This window comes from Onychostruthus taczanowskii, unplaced genomic scaffold (genome assembly GCF_017590055.1).
Source record: "Onychostruthus taczanowskii isolate IOZ18803 unplaced genomic scaffold, ASM1759005v1 scaffold18, whole genome shotgun sequence".
NCBI lineage: Eukaryota > Metazoa > Chordata > Aves > Passeriformes > Passeridae > Onychostruthus > Onychostruthus taczanowskii.
In genome coordinates this window covers 3310067-3335517 of record NW_024499017.1, presented here as the reverse complement: position 1 = coordinate 3335517, position 25451 = coordinate 3310067, and the positions used below count along the sequence as shown (strand labels likewise).

General features: G+C 39.7%; 1 protein-coding gene across 9 annotated transcripts in view; it reads right to left on the bottom strand.

The window, feature by feature from the left end:
- The window catches only part of CHD9 (chromodomain helicase DNA binding protein 9), an 87660-nt gene extending 74506 nt beyond the window's left edge, over window positions 1-13154 (bottom strand). For 6 of the 9 annotated variants that reach the window (XM_041400402.1, XM_041400393.1, XM_041400400.1 and 3 more), the window contains exons 1-3: window positions 12882-13154; window positions 5018-5095; window positions 3197-3285 (exon numbers count right to left, since the gene is read on the bottom strand). The gene's annotated coding sequence lies outside the window, so the exon portion shown is untranslated. Of the gene's footprint in view, window positions 1-3196; window positions 3286-5017; window positions 5096-11027; window positions 11117-12703; window positions 12724-12881 lie in introns of those variants that run through there. The other 3 variants (XM_041400396.1, XM_041400395.1, XM_041400397.1) reach the window with 3 other exon arrangements.
- Between the last annotated feature and the right edge of the window lie 12297 nt (window positions 13155-25451).

The following is a 25451-nucleotide window of genomic DNA, read 5'->3' as shown; positions in this document are numbered from 1 at the left end:
CTCTCCTTTTAAAATGCAAAGGTTTTATAACACAAATAAATCTTGGCAGGTATAAACAGGAAACATAACTTGAAGTTGTCAGCTTTGCTTCAAGGATCCAAGCAAGTTGGATAGCATCGATGAATTTCCAAACTGAGAAATATGAAGGCTAGATACATGAGAAACCTCTCCCAGCTAATTTGACCAACATAAATTTATTATGAAGACACCTTCTATGTAAAGTGACAAAAAACCCCCCAAAATAACCCCACCAACCAACCACCCAAACTTCTTTTGGAAAGAATACCACTATATATAGCCTGAACACAAGTCTGTTGCAAAGAGAGTTTGGGGTTTGACCAGGGAAGTACTTTTACCCATAGTCTTCAAGGAAACTTCATGTCTGTCTTATACCAGAAGAAAAGAAAAACAAGATCTATTTCACAGAATACATCAAGAAACCTGAACTCATAGAGAAACAGAACAAATAGTAAATTTCACTCTGAAAATAAAGTGGGGGTAGGAGTAAAAGGAATGTAATAAAAAATTCTAATGTGTTTTATTTCATTTATTTCATGGCATTTTTGATTACTTTTGCTGAAGTGACAACAGAACACAAGCTACTCTAGTTATAACCAAGTAAATCAGGTGGAGCTTAAGCACTCTGCCATGATAGCCACACTTTCATACTTTGATACACGAGGTAGCACTGCTTCACATGACTGATGTGTGACAGTACCAAAGATAAGAGAAATCAGGGACTTTGGTGGCCATTTTTTCCTCAAAAGAAGTTGAAACCATGGCTATTCAGAAAAATAACAGAAGCCATCTCAGAGAGAAGCTAGGGGCAAGTTAGCAACCACAAAGAATTAAAACAAGACATAAAAGCATGACATAACAGAAATCCAGACTGTGGGAAAAGGACACAGAGCCATAGTTAGGGAAGAGTTTTACATTATATGCTTGCAAAGGGTTTAGTTTTGGGGATTTTTAGGGAAGAAATGCAACCAGGCATAACAAACAAGAAGTCTGCTAGAGACTGAAGAAATCACTGTATTTGCTAAATGCTATGTAACACGACAGCTTTGTGGCTTGCTGTGATTTGCCCATCTATTAGCAGATGGAATACTGCATCAAAAAAGATGTAAAACCCAGACACTCAAAAAACTGATCACTTCTGCACAATATTTAGAAATGAGATATCCCCTTCCCAATATGAAAAGACAACTACACTATCATTACTTGTCAGATTTTAACTAAAGCTTTGGCCAAGTTCAAAAAACTGAGTTAATTAAATAACACAGAAGTTACTTCCTGCTCATGTGCCAATATAATTGATATTCTATCATAGATTTAAAGATCAATGTACATGTTAAATTTAAAAGGCACAGAGGGGAATAGTTCCTCAAAATCCCAGTAATATAAAAGACTAAAAAAAGAACATTTAGTAGATATAAACTCTTTTATTCCATAACAGAAAGGACTGTCTGTACTGGAGTGCCATGGTATCTCTGTAGCTAAATATGGATTGAAAAGATGCATTTTCTTATTGTAATTATTAAAATTTGGATAAAACTTGGTTGGGTAGCCCAAATAAAAACCCATACATCCAACTGTATATATACATATGCATTATTTGAGATTAAAATTACTTTCCATTTCTATGAATTTCTAATTATGCATTTCTAACTATTTTTGAGTAATGAGCCATCCCTTTAGTAAAATCATACCCTCAACATACTGGTTTTGTTTAGAATTCTCTTTCTGCTACAGAGTTCACAGACATCATGCTAAAAATTCAAAATATCACTCAAGTACCTTGAATTTTAATTTGAAGATTATGAAGATTTGAAACATATGGGCTTAAACTAAATTCTCAGAACTGAGTTCCTGTCCATGGCTACAGTTCCAGCTCCAAGTAAGAGCAAAGAACTGGAGCACACTTGCTTGTGTGTGCCTGTCAGACTAATCACAGCAGTCTGTTGCCATACCTACACTGATCCTGCTTGCACCAAACAGCCCATGTAACACTTTCCCTTCCTCTACTCCCCAGACATGCACAAACTCCCTTTCTCCACCTCTCCTCCTTTCATGCAGGTAGACTCTGGGAAATAAATGTAACAAATGTAAATAAGAAAAAAAAAAAGGACATCAGTAGCTATTTATTTGTTAAGGTTGTTCATGGAATTTCAAAGCAGCAAACAACACGAATGATATTTTACTTAGGTAGAAAATCCATCTTCCAATGCAACTGAAGGCAAATTTCTACCATTCTCCACCATGTCTGCCTTCACTGTGAATGGCAGATCTTCCTTAATGAGAACAACTTTGCTTAAGCTGAACAGAGCAAAACCAGCCCAAAGAGAAAGTATATCACAGAACTCTGTATAAAACAACATGGTATCAAAAGGCCCCACAGCAATGCTTAGGCTACTTACTATACTTCATTAAGAGATCCATGTTAACATTAATTTTTAACTCAAGGTAAATTTATGAAGCCTCAAAATGATATTTCAGCAAGCCATACTTAATATATGAAGAGACTACATAATAACAAATTCTGTAGTGTATGAAGTAAACATAGCTTAAACTTAGCAGTTTTCCTCAGAAACCTACAAAAACTAAAAATACCAACCGCTTTTTGAAAAAAATGATATTTTCTATAAAGTCTTTTGTGGTTTTTTTTTCCCCTATTGTTTTGAAGTGCAGGTGTGTGTAATACCACAAAGTTTCTTCAGACTAAGTAAGGTTTATGCTATTGAGAAGAAGTGTTGTTGTTTGTTTTGATTGCATGAAATTCAGACCCTTTGCTTTGGTTGCATTCCAAGTTAGAATCACTTTCTTTCCAAAACTCTAAATTCCAAAGATGTATGGCAAGATGCAGAGTTAAAGTCCTTAGGACTGTATATATATATATATCAGAAAATGAATCTCAAACCACAGACCAATTTATAAATTCTTTACCTGTATGCCACTGTTTGTCTGTAATACTAGGAATTAGTGATTTAATTAGAGCATTAATCTTTAGACATATGAATTCCAAAGTTTAGTTATTAGCTTGGGTCAAAATAAAGAGCTAGCACCTAATGAACCCTATACTGTAAGAGTTCCTGATAAACCTTTAAGACGAAACTAAGTTGCTGAAATCTTCTAAATTAAAAATATATTACAAGACAATTAAGAAAATGGCCCGAGTCAAAATAAAAAATATTCTTACCCATGAATATAGAACACATCTCTTTAATGAAGAACTGAAAAGCTCAGAGCTGTGTTTTAAATCCAGATGGATACCTCATCATCAGAGACCTGAAAACGAAGCACGTCAAACAAGTCACACAATAACCAACTTCAGGAGGGTACGTTCAAATGCAATACCTGAAACTCAAAAACTATCACTAGATACCATAAAACCAAGAACACCAGAATTAATACACAATCACTAGTAGCTATGATTTTCTAAGTGTCTGGTAAACAGGTACATATTCATTTTGTAGGACTACTAAAACCAACTGAAGTCTACAAACCCCTTAAGATGAAGGGTAGTTTGTGCCACAATACCAGAAATTCAGGCTGACTTTAAGACAGGATTTTAAGTATTCCAAACCAACAACAGCAAAAAGAAAAGTTTTGAAGTTAGGTTTTAAACCTGTCAGTCTGAGAAGCCCTGTACATGTCTTTTAACAGCAGTGAGCTGTTCTACTCTGACACGGACTTCAATGGGAACTGACAGTGCCTTTTGGGTAGAGAATACCTGTATGACAGTTTTATCCTGTTCCTTGCCTTGGCTGTAGGTAGAGGAGCTCAGTTTCAAGAGGTTCTCTTAATCTGAAAGAGGCTTCAAAACATTACAAAGTTTAAGGGAAAATGTGCATGGAGGGGTTCTAGGGCCACTGTATAAAAGCCTCAAAGCACACAAAACTACCCTCTAACATTGAAAGACAGACAGAAGGTTTGTATGTGAACTGATATTCTACACCAGTGTGTTTTTCCATTTCAAAAATATGCTTGTGTCCAAGGCACCAGAAATCCTCCTATTGCAATACAATGATTCCTCTCTTCCTAAATACAGTTTGGTGATGCCAAAGTCTTTAACGCTTTTGCACAACTATTACTGCAGATCAAACCTTAAACTTTGTTAAAAGATAACATAGCACATAATACTGCATTGAGAAGCAGATTTTAACACAATGATTTCCTCTCCCTACATCTTTGAAACAATGCTGTAATGTATGTGGAAGATATAAATTGGTTATAGCAGCTACCAAATCCTGCAATGTTCCAGAAAAAAAAAATTATCTGGTACTAATTTGGTACATAAATTGATACATTTATCCTCCTCCTATTATTCAGTAACTTCCCAAGACTTTTTCCAAGGTTGCTAAATAAAATTTCTCTGCTCTGCAATAGGGACACTTGATGCAGAGAAGTATTTTTCTAAAATTCGTATGAGAGAAGCATGTACACAACCTATACCTAGGGGGAAGTTGCTAAAATATCTTTAACTTTGTTTACCATTTATGTGAACTGATATGAATTTTGTATCAAAACAGACAGAAAACTTGCTCTATATGTTTCCTTTTTCTGTACTGGAAATGCCACCATACAAACAGATCTCCTGCCATGCACAAGTCCTCTTCACATTCAGAAATTAGAAAGGAGTTTGAAATTATTTAACTGTTAGGTCTTATGCAACATTTTAATCTTTTTTTTTTCTTGCTCTCTGCTTGCAATCTCTGCTTATTTAGAAGTTCTTTGTTGGCTAAATAAGTCAAAGCATAAAGATTTTACAATATATACACTGACTGAATAGAGGCATTCAAAAATTTATTATTTGAAAAAAGAAAAACTGAAAACTTGCAATCAAGTAATTTATTCTACCTGCAAGAGTTCAATAGTAAAAAAAGAAACCCAATTCACCTGTAGCTACCATACAAGACAAATGCTATCTTAAGTTCTTGGCTAAAACAGCTGTGTATCCTTCCTCAATTGGATTGTTCTTGAATCCTCAAAATAAAGAGAAAAAAAAAATGCGTCTTACTCTTTAGAACAGTGTCCACTTGCTTGAACAGCTTCCAATATGGAGACAATTTTGGAATACTTAAAAGTTTGAAAAATCCTACATTAAAAGGAAGAAAAAAACCCATATGTAACTAGATATACATTCATCAGGTCTGCAATACATTATTCTAAATGTGAAATACAAAAAATATTCTGACAACAGAAGATTTACTAATAATTATATGAAGTGACAAAGAGAAAGCCACACAAAAGGAATGTAGAGCTTTTATAAGCTCCAAAATGGGATCTATCTCCACAGATTCTCACATAAGCTATGTTGCATGTGAACTTTTAAATACACATATATAGGTATCTGTTAAGTGTAATACGTTTAAAAAATTACTCTTAGTAAATATTAAGCATTACTCTTACTAAAAAAAAAAAAAAAAAGCAAACAACAATATTTTGGCTACTTCTCTAAATATCTGCAGGAGGTGTCAGAGGATGGACCAGGCTCTGCTCCTGGTGCCCAGCGATGGGACAGGAGGAAGGGGCAGGAATGATGCCCAGGAAGTTGCACTTGGACACGAGCAAGGAGTTCTTTGCTGTGCAGGGCCCGAGCACTGAACAGCCTGGCCAGAGCCTGTGGAGTCTCCCTCGCTGGGGACATTCCAGAACTGTCCGGACACAGCCCTGTGCCCTGGGCAATTCTGCTTGAGCAGGGAGGTTGGACAAGGTGATTCCACTGTGGTCCTTCCAACCTGCCCCATCCTGAGATTCCGTGATTCTAATTTTGCACACTAAACCACAGAATTTTATACACATTTTCTAACAGGAAATAACTACTTTCAATTAGTTGAGAGTAGCTACGCAAATTTCTCGTTTTTAAAACATCATGTAAATTTTAATAAAACAGTTTAGTTTTGCACAACATCCTTGTGTGCTTTTATCTCTTCAATCTTGGCAAATACCTTTAGAAAATTTAACAGCATCAGCTGAAGACATTATTATTTTCAACTACCTTCTTCACCTTTCTGCCAAAGGTTATTGCCCTCAAAGCACACCTGCAGAACAAAACATGTAGGTGTAGATCTGCTGCTTCAGCACAGTCTCCCAATTTAGTTTTAACCCTTCCTCTTGTCTGTTTAACAAACCCATTAGCCTTTGCATGAAAACGGCAGAAGTGTGTATATACCTTCTATTTTGTCATTTTTATCTTGTGGACATTAATTGCAGTAAAGGGACAATAATAATACAGAGAATGACAACATGTTATTATGCTGCTGTTGACAGAAATCTAGAAAGATACCAGGAGCTGGGAATACCTTATTGCAAAGAACAAAATTAATCCCCAAGTCAGTTTATTTTGTTGAAAACAGCTCTTAAGAAGTTAATGCATTTGGCCACCAGACTACTGAAGGAATCCATATTAGTAACCAGTACTGCTCATACAATATTATAATTTTGTTTTTCTGAAGTGTACCTGTAGAGATTTTCATAAATTTCAGGACTTCACTGATTACCTTCTAATCACTTTCTTTCTAATACTGATAACAAAAACTTGCCACGTTTTGTTCTTCAGGTTTGAATTCCACTACACCCAACTTTTTCTCCTTTTAGTGTATCTGTACAAAATACAAATGTCTCTTTGGAAATTTAGTTGTCAAAAGAGAGTAACACAGTTAGTGTAATGTATTTATAGTTTGCAGTTTGCTTCTGATCACTAGCAAGACTTACAAAAACTTCCTTGTAAGTTTAAAAAGAAAATCCTCTGGTGCTGCTGAGATTTCAGATGTAAACATTACAGGCTTTCTATTGTTTTGTTGTCAATTTCAGTGTTACACCTTAAATTAGACCTACAAAATATGTGTCTGAATTCTAGTATTTTTCCTCAGGAATATTAAGGCCATTTTAAGATTCAGAGAAACATTTGCATTAAAAATCAGAAAAAAACCTTTTTATTTTCACATGTGGCCTAAACCAAGATTTCATTACAAAACATAAGAGACAGAAGACTTCAGAGCACAGCCCTCTTTCAATTCACAATCTAATAATATTATCTTCCAATAATTCCCATGTTCTACCCTGATAAGCATCTTTGTGAACTACTGCAAGTTTATAACCTGGAAGTACCAACTAGAACAATGCAAAGGATTGTGTCTGTTTTACAGATGCCTATGGATCCTGACTGATGAGTACAGACAGCTGTGAAGGCTTGACATTGACAGAAATCTGCATAGGGAAAAAAAAGGCACAATTTCAAGTCCTGACACTGCCAGATTAGGATATGGCAGTACTTTACTAAACAAAACAGGTTCAGACATCCTACATTTACTAGTGTAAGGAGTTTCATCTGTGTCACAGGTCTGCCCCATTCAGAGGGAAGCTGCCTACAAATTTTCTGTTGTTTTGGTTTTTGGTTTTTTTTTAAAGTATTTCTAAGGAGATTTGATATGAAAGTTTCCTTGAAGAGTTCCTCCCAGGCACATGTTAAGCAAAACAGTCTGAGTTCACAATTTGTTCAGCATACTGTTCTTGAATTAGGAAATCAATTAAAACTAACAACTCAAGCAAAACATCATTTCTCATCTTGTCTCATGGTTTCCAGCATAGTCAGGACATGTTCCTGAATTCATCTGCAACAGACAGAGACTCCAGACAACTTCTACTGTGACTTGAATACTCAGTCACAAGAGTCTGACAGTCAAAATGGACTTTTAGAAAACTTCCCCAGTTAAATGGGACAATACTCATCTCTTTGTCAAGAGTATTTATGAATTAATTCTTACAAACTTACCTAAAAACCTGTCTCTTGAAGCTAAATTTAGGTTTAGCTTCTGAAAAACAGCAAAAAAATACTTTGAAGAACTACATGCTGAAACCAGCAACATCATATTAGAAGGACTCAAGCCCATTGTCTTACCTGACACTGTTTTTCATGTAGGTGGAAGCCACAACTACAGTAGCTTTACTACAGGGTAATTGAAAACACAAATTTATTGCACTCAAGTCTTGGATTTCTGATAACATGTGGAACATCAGATGGGCATGGCATATCAGATATTCATGGCATTACATAAATGAAGTCTTTCTAAAGCTTAAAAGTTTCTTCACTAGGGTGTTAAGTATGAAATGTAATAAAACCATTTCTCTTCAAAAGCCATTTACAGAACAGATTTTGGAGGAATTCCTGAATTTTAGTGACCAGCATAAAAAAGTGAACAAACCTTTCAATACTGCTCTTGCGGTGCAAGGAAAGTGCCCAAGAAAACACTGCAGATGGAAACAATTTGGTAACCAGAGTTACATTTTCTAATATGACTCAGATAATGAACAAAGTCAAAATTACTATTGGTCTCCAGAAAAAGGACAGGAACATTCTTCCATCTTCTTGCAAATTCTAATTCTTGATTTGAGATTAAAACAAAAATATATCACTTGTACACTGCCAGCCTAAAGACATTAATATTTGGCAGCACCTGGATAATCTGCCTGAATGAAGTTGAACATTTCAACACATCTGCTCACTGACAGATGCCATACCTTACCAATGAATTTCTGCTGAATTCTGACTTTTAAAAAAAATGCTTCATATCTTACAGCATTTTTCTTGCACCTTAGAAAGTGAACGTAATGTAGGGTCAGCACTGCAAATGGAACTTGGATCCAAGGTGCTTCCAAAAGTAGCCTTTTACTTCATTACTAGAGCTCTCTCTAGGAGGTAGCAGAGTATACATCTGAATTCTGTTACATACACATTTTAAAAGTACTCCTAAGGTTCTCATGTTTCTCAAGTCAAGATAAATCTTCATTACCCACACTGTTAAAAAATATTTAGAATTGGTCTTCTGCAAGTTTTCAACACTGCCATTACTCAAAAACATCGTAATTGTAAACCACATTATGCTTTTCTCCTGTAACACTGGTAGAAAAAAATACTGCTTAAAAACTCTCTCTCCTCCCTGCACTACTGTAAATAAGAAAGTTGTGTGTTCAGTTGACTCTCACATTTATGATCTGGACAGATTAAATATGGGAATCTTGCTGCTCCTTCAGCCAAAGCAAAAGCTGCAAATACTTTTCAGTTGCTGTTTCATCAGCAAAATAATCACTTCTTATCATGACAATTTCTTTTGCTGAAGGAAAAAGAGAATACTTCAACAATATAATAATGTTAACTATCAGTTCTTGAAGGTTTGACTAAATAAACAGCTGGTTTCTCCATCACCCATTCCCATGTACTCAGATACCCCACATTCCTGAGGCTCCACTTCTGACTACAGGAAGTGAACTGGGAAACAGAATGGGAGCCCAGGTAAGTGTGAGATTTCCAAGTCTTCATTAAGCTCACAGCTCCGTGATTTGACAAAGCCAAGACCATTAAAAGGACAACTCTAGATAGGTCAATGGAAGAATATAAAGTATTGACAAAATTAGGGTTAGGAAAGAATCTGGGTGTGATGGGCTATCAGACTTCAGTTAGACACAGAAGTGTTTCAGCTGGATGATTTATAAACTCAAGTACCAAACATTACCAAGAATTCAGTTCATATATAATGGTGGAAACAAAGAGAATGAATTCCTATTCATCCTATTCAGTGATGAATAGGATATGCCATTTGACTTCATCCTAAATTGCATGAAAATTATCAAAGAAATACACTTCGGGCACTTCTTTTTACAAGACTACAGAAGAAAAAAATGCACTGTAAGGAATCTGAACCCATGCAATATATAATTGTCCAGCTTATCTGTACTTTTAAAGTGTCTGAAGGATACATATACCATAAATATAGGGAATATTTTTCTTGTAAGATAGATTTAAAAAACCCTTAAAACTAACCTATAAACCTAAGTGAGAACAAATGTACACTTACTTAATGGGTTTAAAAAACCAGCAATTTTAAAGCAGCAGGTCAATCTTTTGGGTTTAATCTGCCTGCATCATTAACTTATCTCACTCATAAAAGCAAACAAATTAAAGTTGTCTGGTTTGGGGTCTCTGTAGTCTCTCAGTAGTGGTTCATGTCATGCATCTTTTAGATAACACCACTAAGAATACTTTTCAAAAACCACACTCCACTTTCATCAACATTTCAGCATAACTGAATTCCTGGACTAATCTTCAGGAGCATTTCACACAAGCAGCTCATGAGAAATGAGAATGTGCTGAGAATCCTCAAAATTCCTGAAGAACTCTTAAAACTTCAAATTCCACTTCTTTTTACAGTAAAAATGAATTAGTATGGCTTCACCATGAAAAGCAGCATGAAGCTGTATAAATAGAAAAAATTTGGTTAAATACAAATAAGCAAGTTAGCACAAAGTAAACCAACACAGATGCACTGTAACTCTTTAGGTGCCTGCCCTTGTCATCTTATAAATGCAAAGTAAATTGATGCAGCTTACTCACTAACAGGGAAAGAAAAAAAGCTCCTTCACATTTACTTTAAGGTAAGAGAGTCCACAATGGTCCTTAACCACAGAGCTGTCGACAACTGAAGTTCACATCCTACCTTGCTTCCCACCAACTTCTCCATGAGCCTGTGAGTTATGGGCAAAGGGCCTGGCACACTGATCCCTGAATCGGTTAACATTCAAAAACATGTCTATTAAATTTTGCTCTTTGGTTTACACAATCTGGGCACTGAAGTCCATGGCACGTTGGAAGCCTCATCTGACAGATGTGGGAAGAATGAAAAAGTCATTATTAGTTACAGGTATAAGGTGTTGAGGCTGTCTAGAAACCAGTAAACCAAAATGCTAATAATTTATACTCTTTCTTTAACAGTTCACAAAGTCTAAGATAGGAATAACTATTGATTTAAAAATATTTACTTTGTGAAACTAACAAAAAGTTGATCTGTGCAACAACAAACTAAAATTCAGAGATAGGATAAAAATCCAGCTTTTCCTCAAAAATGAGCAAAATATATTAATGTATTTTAATATATTATAAAATATATTCATATTCTGCCTTGAATTATAAACACATGTATAACTGCACACAAATGATTACATGTAAAACAAGGTGAAATAATTATTTTTACCTCACACCTGCCAACTGGGAACTCGATGGTGTCGAATGATCCAGGTTTAAAAACAGTTGCAGTGAGCTTTCAGGAGGAGCCTAGTTCTCCTGAGAGAGGAGAGTTACTTTTTAAGGCTACTTCTTAAAAGTCTCAAAAAATACACAAGAGAACTAGAAACCCTATCCTGTCACACAATTTGTTACTTTGTCCCCCATGAGCAGGGATTGTAACACTCAAGAGTTCAGCTCTCTTCTACATAATGGAGGGAGACCAAGCTGTATTTTCTCACACTGATGAAGTTAAATGGCTTTCATAACTGAAGGAAGTTCTCAGCTGCTAAATACTCAAGGCACTACTGTTACAACAGTGAGGAGAGCAAACCATTTCTTATAAACTGAAAGTGTGTGCACCAAGCTTGTTGTCAAAGCTATCCAGCCAAAATGAGAGAATTCAGAATCCCTTCCAGCTGGTTTTTATTCCTGTTCACAAAAATTTGTGTGGAAAGAAGAAATGAAGAGATTTTAACCTTTCAGTGTGTTAAGCCTCAGTGGGAAATGTGACAATTTCTCCAATTCACTGGAATAAAGATGCATGCCACCCATCCACCCAGTGCCATCTACCAACAGCACCAAACTGGCCTCGAAATCCTCTCCTTGTCATCCCCGGAGGAGGTCAGCTTGCAGCCCCTTCCTGGAAAACGCCAGTCTGTAAATTCTAACGCTGCACTTTGACAGCCAAATCCCCTTTTAAGTCTCCACCCATGCAGTGGGAACCTGTGGCCATGCACCACCAGCTCTCCTCAGCCCAGAAATCTTGCAGCCCAGGAGGACAGCAGACTGCATGCCCACCTCCATCTCTGCCAGACACGCCTCACCCACTGTCAACCCTCCCCTGTCACCTTCCTTTCCCCTGCTCCCACGGATCATGCTGCGGTCAATCCAAGCCAGTGGGCTGCCAAACTCAGCTCCTCTTTTTCTTACTGCTTCTCTTGCCCTGGGAAATTATTTTAATTCCTCCCTCTACCCACCTCTATTCTCTTATGTGGTGAGAAGCCAGGTCTGCCATGCCCACTGTTCTGCCTGGGAGGCTCTGCATCCCTTCCCTACCTCACACTCCCTTCTTAAACGACAGAAGGTGGCCGGGGATATTTTTGCCTTCCCTACCTTCATCCACCCAACCCTTTTCTCCCACTGCCACCTCCTCGGTGGGGGAGAGGGACAAGCAGCCTTTTCCTCTGACTTCCCTAAGGAGACCAGCCCTCTTCCCCTTCGCCCTGCCATCTTCTTACCTGTAAGAGGGCAGGACGTTCAGGCTCTCCCCCACCCTGAGACCCCGGCAAGGCCCAATTCCTTCCCTCAAACTTCACCCCCACCCCCGGCCACCCCTGGGCGCCGTGGCGGGGCCCGCATCCCTGGGCGCCCCCGCCGTCTCCATCCTGCCCGCTCCACCCGTGCCGCCCCCGGGAAAAGCCTCGCCTCGCCGCCGCCCCCCTTCCTCCTCCCACCTCCGCCGGCGAGGTGCGAGGGGCCGGCGCGGAGCCCCGCGCCCGGCGCTGTCGGCGAGGGAGAGCCCGGGTGCCGAGCAGGCCGCGTCGCGCCGACCCCGGCGGCAGCAGGGGCGGGCAGGGCCGGCGGGGCCGCCCGGTGTCTCCGGCACCTGGAGCGTGGCCTGCCCGTCCCTCCGCACGTACTCACCGCCCGGTTCGCCATTACGGAGCCGCCGCCGCTGCCTGGCAGGAGGCGGCGATGCCCCACGCCTGTGACAGCTCCGCGCCGGGGCGGCCGCGGGCGGGCGCGACGGCTTCCCCTCCCCCCCGCGGGGATTCCCCCCGTGTCCCCCCCGCGGGAGCCGGCGGGCGAGGGCGGCACTCACCGTGCGGTGTCGCAGGCCGGCGGGCGGTGCGGGCGGCGCGGGCGGTGCTCGGCGCTGTCCCCGCGCCTCTCCCCGCTCCTCCCCGCGGGCGCTGCGCGGGAGGGGCCCCGCGCGGAGGGGGGAGCAGGGCGGGGGGCGAAGTTTCACTCGCTCCGCGCCGCGACCCCAGCGGCCCCAGCGAACCCGCGGGGACGGGCTGGGGGGCGCATTTGCATATTTGTCACCCCCGCGCTGATTGGCCGCCCGCGCGGGGGCCGCCGCCGCGCGCTGACACGGCGGCTCGGCGAGGGAGGGAGGGAGGGAGGGAGGGAAGCGGCGTGAGGGGAGGAAGAGGCGGGCGGAGCGGGGACGGGGCGCGGGAAGGGGCGTGCGCGGGGCGGGGATGCGCGGGGGGCGGAGAGGGGACCCGGGAGCGTGCGAGTTTCCTTCCCGAGACACCTTCGCCCTCCCGCCGCAGCCCCCGCGGGAGGGGCAGCCCTGGCGGGGCGGGGGCGGGCGGCGCGGAGCCGATGAAGCGGTGCGTGCGGCGGGCTGGGCACATCCAATATGGCCCCTGCGCCGGGAGAAGCCAATCCCGGGCGCGGTTACTCCGGAGGCTCCGGCGGAGGCCGGGCCGGGATGCGGGGCAGGCCCCGGGCGGTGGCGGGGGGCGGGGGGAGCGGGGATTTTCCCTGGGAAAGGGAAACTTGGCGCTCCGGCGCGTTTTGGCGAGGCGCTCACGCAGCCGCTCTGGGCGGCCCGGCCGTGCCTCCGTGGGAGCGCGCCCAGCAGCGGGAATGCCGCCTTCGCTCTAGGAAGTCACGGGGCGCGTTTGACACCGGCACCGGGCATGGTGCTCGCTAGCCAAGGCTCTTTATCCCTCCCTCTCTCCAGGCAAAGCCCGTGAGCTGGCACTCAGTTCGTCTGACCCAGCGGTGGCACCACCAGGTCTTCCGCTGAAAGCCGGGGGCTTGCGGGGAGAGCGAGGGGAATTCCCGCCTGTTAAAGGCAAAGGCTGATGCCAGGCAGGACGAGTGTAGCAGCAGGTACACGTACCAAGCCACTTCGGAATACATTTCTTGAACGTGCTGACAGGGCACATACATTCCAACAAAGTTAACTACAAGCCTTTTCTTTTACATAATATTTTTTCAAACGTATTAAGATGAAGTCCATTAAACCACAAGTGTTGATTGCCAAAGACACTTCAGTATTATCTGAAATAATTTTTCTTTTTGAAGTGTCAAGCTACAAAGCTGTTACAGGACTCATTTCCCTGTAGCAGGACAGCAGAGCAAAAAGCTTGAGGAGGGAGTTTCTAGCACAGCTGAAGTGAGAAACCTTTTTGGGTCTTGCCTACAGCTTTATCTACTGTGGCAAATAAGTAGAGAAAAAAAAAGTTTAAAAAAAAACACTTTAGGTGAACAGTTACATAACTCTTCTGAGCTGACCTAAAGACTAAATTAAGAATTTCAGGAATACAAGAAAATTCCCAGTCAGAATTACATACAGTTGGATATTGTGCCTGTGAGGACTACAGGCACAGAGGCAATCAGAAATCTCACCCTAGGTCTTCCATTCCTTGGTAGCAGGGAACGAGGGATATATTTCTGATTCTCTCCAACCTGTTGCTTCTATGGGTAGGATATTATTTAAGGCAAATTATATTAAGTATCAGATTTGTTGTGTATCTTATATGTTTAATTATGTATTATATAATTAATTAATTGAGTACAGAATTTCTAAATAGTTTCTCTACTGAGATTCTGTAGCTACAAGCATAAGGCAGGGTCTTACTCAGCATTAGTTTAGAAGACAAGCCTTTAAGCAAGCTACTTCAATGTTTTAGCTTTATGTTGTACCTTTATCTGTCTTCCTATCTCTCAATTCCTTAATCACAAAAACTCCAGTCTTCCTCTCAGACTATTCAGAAGACTATTGTTAATATTTACACTAAACTTTCTGTGTTTGCTCCCTTCTTTTAGCCAGCCCTATGGACTGTTTCTTTCCAATTTCCCTTTCTCTCACTAGCAATTGAAAAGAACTTTAAAAAATAAATGTAGCTATTGTGTTTTTGTTTGGTTGGGTTTTTTTAATCCTAATGGCTTCTAAATCAAAACTTCGATTTCTCTGCTCCTCTAGCCCCCATAAAGAAATAAGCAAGTACTTCAAAAAAAAGTTGCCCTTTACCCTTTAATTAGAATTAGCCAGCCAGTAGTAGTACTTCCTTAATAAAGCTATCAACACCAGTGTAGCACTGTGAAGGGCTCTCAGCTCTGGATAGTGTGAATGGCAGTGTCATACGTTCAGAGCACAAGCTTAGAATCGTAAATCACATGAATGACCAAAAATAGGATCATGTGACTGGTTATTCTGCTGCTCAAAAGGCCATTGAAACTTACGAGCACTTAATGTTTGGATGTATCCTTTTAGAATTTAGAAAACAAATAGGTGACATAAATACACAGAATTAAAGGGTGATTTTTGTTTTAGGCTTCATTTTCATAAACATGTCTGTGTCTCATCAGTTTTGGAGATGGCTTTTACACGGTGTTAATTTTTATTGCCATCAAACCTTCTGATATTTTACATCACCACCCTGAAATCCTACTGTCTTTTCAAGCAATCATTATTTGAACAGATTTTATATTTTATGGTATCTTTATTTTCTCAGCAGCACTGCTTCACAAGGTAATTGCATTGCCTTGATCACAGTGTGTTGGTCACTCTTTTGAAATGTTGGGTTTGGTAAAAGCGAAAGAATGCTTTGTCCCTCCACACTTTTTTTTTTAATGCATTTCTTCAGATGTCTCATGTACCACAGATTTAGAACATATGCATTTTTTAATTGTCTTGGTTCCCACAGAACTATAGCAATTTATTCTGCCTTAGGATTTACCATGTATGTCTTGTAACCATTGTAGCCTGTAGAGGGAGAGGTCCTCTGTACTCAAAACAAGGACACCCATCCTTTATCCTTCTGTAAGCATGGAATAAAATTTTGCAAGAAAAACTCTTAACAGAGGAAATCAGGTGCTATACTTTGCTGTACTTTGGTTATCCATGGAAGTTGCTGCAGAGGTTGAGGTCAGGGCTCAAATGACCCATTGAATCATTTAGGTAGGAAATGACCTCTAAGATCCTAAGATCAGTCCAACCATTCCCCCAGCACTGCCAAACTCACCACCAGCCCACGTTCCTCAGTGCCACCTCTGCATGCCTTAAATCTCTCCACCATTTCCCTGGGCAGCCTGTTCCAATACTTTGCAACACTTTTCCTTATCTCCGATCTAAACCTTCTCTGCCACAATTTGAGGCCATTTCCTCTTGTGGTATCGCTTGTTACTGAGGAGAAGAAACCTTCCCCCCACCTGACTACAACCTTCAGGTAGCTGGAGAGAGCAATCAAGTTCTCATTTAACTGAGATTCCTCTGTTGCCACAGTGACTGCTTTGATCCTTCTCCTGTAGCCACTCTGTGGGACTTGGGAAAGCAGAGAGCAGTGAGTGCACAGATCGCTGTGCTGGAGCAGCTCTCCCTGTCCTTGCTGATGTGCTCCGAAAGCCTGGTTGGGATCTGGGATGCAGCTGAAGACCTGCAGTGCCACACAAAACAAGCCCTTGCTGAGGCCTTCGGCTGTTCTGTGTGTGCCTCTGCAGCATGAGCAGGGAACTCAACACTTTCTCCAGGTAGCTTCTGGAGTTGTTAACAACACTGCAAGGTGAGGGGCTCACATAATTTTGCCTGTGAATATATTCAAAGTCACATGTTCCCCTAAGGTTCAAATGGGGAGCTCTGCTTGTTTTGTTGTGCTGTCATGTGGCAGTTTGTGGGTTTGTGTGAGCTGGAATGAGCATTGCAACTCCTGCAGGGAGCAGCTATGCTGTGCACCTGCACATCTGAAACACTGCAGATGCAAAGGAAGTACCCAGAAGCAGATGGTTTCTCTCATGTCCTAGCAGAGGCAGATGTAAACCAGGATATCATAAATCTTTTTAGATTAGAACAAAATTTAATTCTTTCACAGTGCTTGAGAACAATTGCATCCAAGGATATATGGATCAGAAAGAGAAGCTGGAATTCTGCATATAAACCTTTCATAATGTGATAAACAACTACAAATAAAGATCTGGTTGGTAATTAAATGTGCAAATAATCTGTTTTATAAAATGGAAAGCAGCTAGAATAGTCTACTTTTAATATGTCCTAAAAGTTTACCTGGCAGCTGGATACTACTGATGTAAATTGAGTAAATCTGCAGTTAAGGCATCAGAATGCTGATTTCTGAAACTATTTTCATTGCTATTTCCTCAAACACCTACGTCTGTGTCTGCTTACCACAATGACAGCCACAAGTACATTGTTAATTGATGAAACCCTAATGATAGTACTGAAATCTGTCACGAAATAGGAGGCATGAAAGAAGAACATTTTAAAACTGAGCTTACTGAAAAGTTATTTTTCTACCGTACCATGTTTTTCATTAAGAAACTTATAAACCATATTTTTAGGGTAACTAAAAATCTAAACCATATTTTTAGGGTGCTAAAACCTTTAGCAAAGGTTTTCTGCATTTTCTTTAGAAAGAACATAAGTTTGTATCTTGATAGGCTGAGATCAGTTTGTGAATCTAGGCAAGCTGAGATTTGTGAGTTGGGGTTTGAAGGGTAGTCTGTAAAGATCAGTTTCAAAGAAGAAGGGACCTCCTCTAGACTCTTGTGTTAGGAAGAAAATAGCCAGTTAAGCCCAGCTGAAGGTTTTGATGACCACTTGGATCTCACATCACCAGATTCTCTATGGTCTCCATAAGGCAGCACTGAGGCCTCCTTGCAGTTTTCAGTAGAGTGGTTTTAATAGGGGGAAGTTTTCAGGAGAGAAAAACATCAATTATAGCTGTAGAAATGTGGGTTTTTTGCTGTTTCTACAGTCTGTGAAAGGGAAGATGTGTGCTGATGTCTTTACAAGCAATTGGATGGGTGCAGATATGGGTGTTCATGTCTGTTCACTTAGTCTCTACTGACTTCAAGCAGCAGGTTCATTGCAGAGCCCAGTCAGCCTGGCTCCTGAAACAGACAAGCTGGGTCTGCACAAGCCTCAACTTCTGAACTTTAAGGTAAAATGACAGGTTTGAGGGGTGAATATGGGGTAGGTGGTTCGGGAAGGCTGTACAGCTTCCAATTACCTCAGCCAATGAGAAAAGGAAGAGAGCACCATGAGGCTGGGAGTTCAGGGTAAAAGGAGGGTGTGCCCTCTGAAACCTCGAGAGAGAAAACTGTGCTGGCATGGGCCCCACTGGACTCTCTCCCTTTTTTGGAATAAAGATGCAGGCCTCCTCTGTCTCTTTTGTGGACACTGGCTTGTCATAGTGTGATTTTCCATACAAAAGCCTCTAGTAAAAGTTTGGTAAAGTGTGGGGGAATATCGATGTATTGCCCAATTCTGAATAGTAGATCACACAACACTTCAGAATAGTTGAATAGTGTTGGCACACAGTTTGTGGTGATTGGGGGGGGGCTGTAGCTTGGGGACTGCTTTCAGTCAGTCCATAGCTAGCTGTAAAACTAGGCAAGATTGGAATGCCTTAAACTTGAGGGAAAACATAAAACTTCCCCTTGGTTATTAGTTCATTTAAGCACTGGTGAAAACTGAGTTGGAGATACTGTCTTACGTAAAGTGGGTATCCATATATCAGCTGTGAGCAGCATATGAAATAAATCCCTAAAACGTTGCATTTTAATTCAGTACTTGTGTGTGACAGGGAGGCCGAGTATGGCTGAGCAATGGTCCGTGCCCGGTGTGCCCAACCCACTCGTTGTTCCTCCGTGCAGAAAGGTCCTGCTGCCCTCCTGTGGTCCTTCCCATTGACGCGGGTTTGTTCTGAAGCTGCTGGAATATTAATTTTCTTTTAAAGCTGAATTTTTAGCTGCCTGTAAAATGAAAGATCTCTTTATCTGTATGAAAGAGCTAGTTCTAGGATATGGAATGTTCTTCAGTGGTAAAATTACCTTTGTGGATGACAGGACAGCAGTAGATGTCACTTATCCCAGCTTTTGTAAAGCTCTTCATCACATGTCTTGCAGTATTCATCTGTCCAAGTTAGGATTTCATGCTCTGAATGGCTAAGTAATCAGATAAATGGAAAATTGGATGAACAGGCATGGGAGAGTGTTTAATACTCTGTACAAATGCTGGTAACAGAAAAAATACCCCAGGGATACAAACTAGTTCTGTTAAACAGCTTTATTAGCTGCTTAGAGAGGTTTGCAGGTGACAAGAATATGGGTAGGGTCAGGTGACATGCTGGATGACAAGGCTGCCACTCAGTCTAGACAAGACTGGCAAGGATGTGCTTTCCTGAAGCTTGTTTTCTAATATCTGAACCCATTCTAGGAATCTGGTATCTCCTGTGGTATCTTGACCATATTGAGAAATTTGTTTTATAAATCTAAATAATGTAATATGCCAAGCCAACAAGTTAAGTCTTTGTTTGATGAAAAACGTGGGTTATAATTTGTTGCTTTACAGAATTTGTGGTGAAACTATAAACCCATGATTAAGTCTCTTGTCAGTGTTGGCTTCAATAAGTAAACCTCAAATTTCCACTGAGATAATAGCCAAGTAATCATGAAACTGAAAACGAGTTCATGAGTTCAATTCTTTTATAATTCTCTACTGTTAACTGAGACTAAAACTCAACTGGCAAATTTGAAAAAAAAAAAAATCTTTTTTTGGTGTCAATAATACCAATCATTTCTAAAATGAACTTTCTTCTCCTTGCTTTTAACTGAATACATGCAGATGAAAGATTGTAGTTCAGCACCTGTGTAAAAGAAATTTATTACTGTAAGCTTGATCAGAACCATGCAGCTGGTGCAAAAGGTTGTCTTGTGAGTTCCTGAGGTATGATGCAGTAACTGCTAATGTTACTGAGTTCTGTGAATGGTGTAGCTGAGCACTTGATTACTGCAGCACATATATTTTAACTTGCATCCTCTGCCCTAGACCAGGAATCTCACTGGTCTGTGCAGTGCACCTCCAGAGTGGCTCTGTGGGACTGCTGTGCCTGCCATAGGGTTTGCAGTAACCTTACAGGTTACTGACTGTAAGGTTTCTGAACCTAAGTTTGTGTGCATGTGCCCCAAAGGATCTTCTCCTGAGAACTGATTGGAGGTGAGCTCTGTGGGATTCAGCAGTCTTTTGGCTAAAGTGCTTTGGGCAATCCTGAGTACTGTAAGAGCCACACAAACAGACTGTGCCTGCTCTGCCCATCTGCAGAACTGACACTGTCCAAGAGGCAGTGAGGGCAGAACAGAGATGTGTCTGCCTGCCAGGGATTTTAGCAAGCCTAAAAAGAGAGGTGTTGTTTGTTGGTGTTTTGTGGTAATTTGAACATATCTGCTTAAATTCAGTTGAAATAGTTATTTGAATCTGGGCCTAAACAAATGAAGTTCCTTTGGACCTTGACTCTCTAGGCTGAAGTCAAATATTTAACATCTGCTTACAAGTGATTAGTTAATATGGTAAGATGAACTTTTAAAGAGGTGCAAATGTTCTGACTTGCATTTCTTGCTCAGCTTCCCTTCTGTAAAAGTTCTTTACAAGTCACAAACTGGAAGAATATGGTGAAGTGGAACTTAAAGACCTTTATAATTGGTACCTGTGGAAACATCACTGAAGCAGTAATGTGCAGCCTAAGTGTGCAACTAGTGGTTGTCTGCTCAATGATTGAAGATTACTGCATACAGAAAACTAGATCTGTGCCAAGGAAATGAGAAATTTGAGTCTTAGCAAAATATTGCCTAGGAGATAACATGCCATCACTTTTTAGAAAATTAATTCTAATGTGATTCCTGGGCAACAGAATCAATGTTGGGGTACTATTTCTGCGTTACTTGTTTAGTTTTCTGTTGCTGCTTTAAACTTTAGTAACTCCTCAGGTATTTGTAACTGATCTTATATTTTGTAATGCTTTGAGCTACTAAAATTGACCTTAGTAGTAGACTTAACTGACTTGGTGAATTTCTGTTATTCACAAAAAATGAGATCTTAAAATATTTGTTCTACCTAACTAGGTATGCAAAACCTGTACAGACTTTTATCACCATCTTCTAATGGCTCCCCACAGACATACAGGAATTAGGATTGCATTTTGGTTATACTGGTTTTGATTTCTTAGCTGCTTTATTGCTTTTGCTCTTCCTACTACTAACTGTTTTACTTTTTTTTTTTTTTTTTTTAATTCCTCTAATAGATACTTTTCCCTCCAGTCCTTGTCAGCTGAGTTATTTGATGCCTAAATTGGAAGGCTACTTGGATTGTGGATGTGTGCACATGCACGGGGTTTTGTGGTTTGATGGGTGTTTTTTGTTTCTGTGGGGTTTTTTTTAACGTTTTTTGTTGTTGGTTTGGTGTTTGGTTTTTTTAATTTTGTTGAGTTTTCTGGGGGTTTTTTTCCAGTAACACTTAATAAGTATGTGCCCCTTGATTATGGCTCTGAAGAAATTGGTTTTTGGCTTCCCCTATTTGGAAGTTAGGAACAAATAAATAACCTAAATTCTACTGAACTTAATAAAAAGAAAAATACTTGTATTTTGCTTTTTTCTGTGAGCATCTTTTATCAGTTTCAGAACAGTTAGATGGAGGAGATGTGTGTATGTATATATAAACTGTGTATATACAGTGCCACACCTTCAGAAGAGATAGTTTGTAGTGCAAATTCTTCCAAACCTCATAATATCTTTAAATCTACTTCCGCAAAAATGAGATTTGACTGCTCACAAGAGGGCACTGCAGCTCTACTTTTGTGCATGTTATTGTGAGCCATGAGATCTAGCAACAGAAAAGGAAATAATATTGTTATTTTCAAGTCTATTTTTGAAATAAAGCTTTTACCAGTATAGATTGCTAATTTGGTTGTGGTGGTTTGTTTTGGGGTGTTTTTTTGGGTTTTTTTTTTGTTTGTTTGTTTTTAAGCAGAAATTAAGGCATTGGAAGTAATACAGAAATTAGAGTTGGGAGTGTTGAATGGAATGCCCTTTCTCAGCTTCAGGGTCAGAGTATTGTAGCTGGTGATGACTGAGTGAGACAAGCAAGATAAAGAAAGCTGTGATCTCATTCAAACAAAAAGGGAAGACTGTCTGACCATAATGAACTAATTTATTTACTTATCAAAGTCTTAAGTGTCATTAGACAGCTCAGTAGGCAAGTCATCATGAGAGGAGTGTTCAGTTAGTAAAGATTAATTATAGCCTCCAGCATATCAAGTTTATTATGTCCAATAAGTATGTCAAACAGCTGGAGGAACATGTTTGTCTTTACACTTGATAGCATTCTCTTGCCTCAAGGTCTGACTCCTGAAGAATAATTAGTTGATGTGGGTGAATTGTTTCTAATTCTGCAAACTGTTTTTTGGTGTGTATTTAATTCTGTGCTTTGAGTAAAACAAAATCAAGTATTGGATTGCATGCCAAAGTTGTAAATACATAACTCTAATAGTGCATGGACTGTAAAGCACCATGGGGTTTTGTTTCTTTTTTTTTTTCCCTTCTATTTAATCTATACATTTATTGTATTTAAGAATAATTGTTGAATAATTTTTGTTTTAGGATGTTTTTTCTCAGAGGAAATATGAAAGACTGGCAACTCAAAAATTGTTGGGCTTTTAGTGTCTACCTGCTGAAGAAATTCTTATAACAAGCTGGCTTTACAATTTTCCATAATGGCTCCTTCTCTTCTGATATTACTTCTCATTAAATGGTATAGACAGTCACAAATGTGGTTATGTAAAAGTCTCTGTCACTGAATAGACAAGGCAGGTTTGGAGCCACATTGCAAATAGCTGAAGGTTCCATAAAAAGCCATGGAAAAAAAAATCTGTACTTATATGTAATTTATTATATGCTTTTGAAAAGCACATATACTATAGGATTATGAAGGGGGTGCAGGGATCTGATAAAAGCTACAGGAAACACCCAAAAGTACAATGAGAAAAACAGATGACTACAAGAAATGAGTAAGAAATAGTGTAAGGCGTTTCAGTGGAGTAAGGAAAGCTTCTGATGACAGAATGAATTCGGGATCTCCAGGACAAGATTTAGCTAAAAAAAAAAATTAAAATTGGTTTTTATACAGTGCTGTGAAGGTGATATCAAAAAGGAAGATAATTTTTGTTTAAAACAATAAGAACTTCAGATTGGTGAGAGGTAGGCACAATTTTGAATTTTGAGCAGACAGCTATTGCGACAGACTTGTTATGGTGCAGTTTTGAAACAGAGGGAGAGCAATAATTCTTAAATAGGAATGTCTAGATAGACTGACCTGGGGTTTTTGTTGTTTTTCTTTGGAAGTAAGTGATAAGATCTGATTTGAAAGTAAGTGATTAGATACTCATAAAAATAAAGCTTTAGACTGCAGTAAACCTGCACTGGCTTTTCATCTGGCTTTCTCCTTGTTTTGCTCTGCAGTTTCTGATTCCTGAGGTACTGGGTCAGGCTGTTACTGTCTGTCATATCTTGCTGGAATGTGTGGAACTTTTATTCTTTCTTGTCAGAATGGGATTCTTGTGAGATTTATAGCATGTATTAAACGGAGGGCTTTTGTATAGTCTTAAAGAGAATGGTTTATTAAGTGTGAGCTGACCAAGTGTGTGTATGTACAGCAAACAATGTCACCAGTTAGGTAACATCTTTGGCAAATAGACAAAAGCTTAGAATCTCAGGATCTTTATCATATTTCGTGTTGTAGGCTTGCTATTTCTTTCTCCATCACATGGCAATTGGCCATGTAGACCTTTTACTGATATTGAAAAAGCTTGCACATGAATCTTAGAGCAACAACTCTTAGGAATTCTAAAAGTTCTTAAACTTAGTTCAGTGGAATTTTCAAGTACTGTAACATATTCACTTCTTGTTTTTTCTTTCAGCCAGCCAAACACAGATTGTGTTTTTAAAGAGAGAACAGATTGTCGTGGTTCCTTCTCCTTCATGTACAGAAACACAGGCGTATTTGACAGCAGCAGAGCAGCACGTTAGGATGGAGGCACAAAGATAGCTTGAGAGAACACTCATCAGTATGTGCTTTTTTATTCTTACAAGTTAATAAATAGCAAGTAGACATTGCTTTAAGAGTGTACTGCCAAATTAATCCTTTATATTTACTAATGAAAAATAATTAGGAAATGGTGTCTTTTCCTATTGCTATTTGGCACTTAATATATACTTGACATGAATTTAATTAAAAAAATCTTTTAAGGTTACTTAGCTGAGGTAGGCAGACAACTTCTTAGAGAAGCATATTATAGATAGAGAATATTACAAGTCTTGTTTAGCCATTCAAATGAAAAAGATCTGATAAATACAGAGATGAAAGTATATACTTTGTGCCATTGGAAGTTTTAACACTTCCTTTGTATTTTCATTGAAAATGCAGAGCACAGTAGTGGGGAAGGAAGTAATATATGAAGTACACCCAAAATTTAAGTATCTTGATTGTGTACCTGCAATGTAATTAGTTTCTTCTTCCTGCCTGGAAATGCTTGACCAGTGGATCTGGCCACTGGCTATCAAACTCTGGTCACTAGGAGGTAACACATGTAAAAGCATTAGCTGAATGCATGACAGAAAGTGAATCTGCAGAATATGTCAATGAGCCTTGTCATCAGTGTGCAGTGCTGGGTAAACATTGTCACTGGAGCAGAGGACAGCTCTTATGTTATGGAAAACTTTTTCAGATGTGCTAAACAAACTGAGCATATCTTCTTGCTGTGGCAAGATGTGGCTGTTTGTGATACAAAATCTTTCCACACAGGGGTTCAAACTGAAGATTGCTGGATTTTCTATAAGAAGTTGAGTCTTCCTGCTCAAAACCAATTGTAGGTCTAATATCTTACTGTGGACTGTAGTCATATCATGAAATCAATAATGTGCTCCTGTATGATTCATTGAAGTAGCCTGAAATGTTTAAACACTGTATTTGGCTTTCCAGCAGACCTGTATTTTTAGGGGTCATATCTGCAAAAACTTCTACTTTGCTACCTGTGGTAATGAAGAAAAACTTTTTCAGTTTAGCTGTTTGACTATGGTGTAGAGGCTTGCTATGAATGTTAGATAATTTGGTTTGAACAAGTATTCTTTTCTTTTCAGTTACTGTTAGTGCCAAAGCAATTCCACATTTTAGCTAGGTATGATAAATGAGACTGAGGACCTTGTATGTGAGTGAATTCACCTCTTTATGAAAAGATTCTGGGAGAATGTTTCTATGCTACTTGAATAAATGTGTACTTCTTTAATGAAGAAATAGGAAGAAGTCTTTAAAGTCTCAAAGTTTGTTTAAATTTTTCACTGTAAAAAATATGCAATTGATTAGAGCAAATTCCTGTGAGAAGCTGGGATGAAGATAGAAACAATCTAGAGAAAGCATGAACATAAATCATTTTATGGCCATTTGAAATGGAATCTAGCTAAAGCTGTGAAGAGTTGTTCCAGAAGAACTGTGCTAGCAGTATTGGGAATGCTTAGATTCATGTGCTTATATGACTTCTTAGGCTGGTCTCTCTTACTTCTTGTAACTCTTCTCAGTCTATCCTAAGTAAAT